This window comes from Arachis ipaensis, chromosome B3, assembly GCF_059453495.1.
Source record: "Arachis ipaensis isolate K30076 ecotype BB chromosome B3, ASM5945349v1, whole genome shotgun sequence".
In the NCBI taxonomy this organism is placed as follows: Eukaryota; Viridiplantae; Streptophyta; class Magnoliopsida; order Fabales; family Fabaceae; genus Arachis; species Arachis ipaensis.
The window spans coordinates 68038273-68038883 of NC_142438.1; the positions used below are offsets into that span (position 1 = coordinate 68038273).

At 44.7% G+C, this 611-nt stretch overlaps 1 non-coding gene across 1 annotated transcript; it reads left to right on the top strand.

Annotated features, from left to right (window-relative positions):
• Positions 1-238: 238 nt before the first annotated feature.
• On the top strand, positions 239-346 carry LOC148570972 (small nucleolar RNA R71). Its single transcript, XR_015908045.1, has one exon. It is a non-coding gene; the product is annotated as a small nucleolar RNA R71 (small nucleolar RNA).
• The last annotated feature ends 265 nt before the right edge of the window (positions 347-611 follow it).

The following is a 611-nucleotide window of genomic DNA, read 5'->3' on the forward strand; positions in this document are numbered from 1 at the left end:
CACAGATACTCTGAGTTAGAGCAGCAGTCTCTCTGCCAGAGGATACTTCTGCAACGGCTTTTGAACGGCCTTGTTTCTGCCTTTGATTCCGAGTGGATTCAGCTAAGTCGCTGATCAATTGCCATGCCTCATCAGTGGTCTTGTACTTTTTCATGGACCCATTGCTAGCACTTTCCAATGTGGTCTTATCTTGGGGCCTCATGCCCTGTGTGACGTAACCGAGTAACACTATCTTGTCAATCATATGGTGGGGGCATGCTTCCAGAAGATTATTGAAACGCTCCCAGTATTCATAGAGAGTCTCAGATTCGTCCTGAACAATCATGGAAATGTCTTTCCTCAGTTTATCAGTAACTTCAGCTGGAAAGAACTTTTCCAAAAATTCTCTTCTAAGTGTATCCCAGTTGGATACAGTTGCTGCGGGTTGAGTGTAGTACCACTCTCTTGCCTTTCCCTCAAGAGAAAATGGGAAAGCTTTCAACAAAATTGAAGTTTCATCTGCACCATCACGCCTGACAGTAAAACAGGCTGCTTGAAAATCTCTCAGGTGCTTGATAGGCTCTTGAGCAGGTAAGCCATGAAACTTGGGCATCAAATTGAGCAATGCAGTC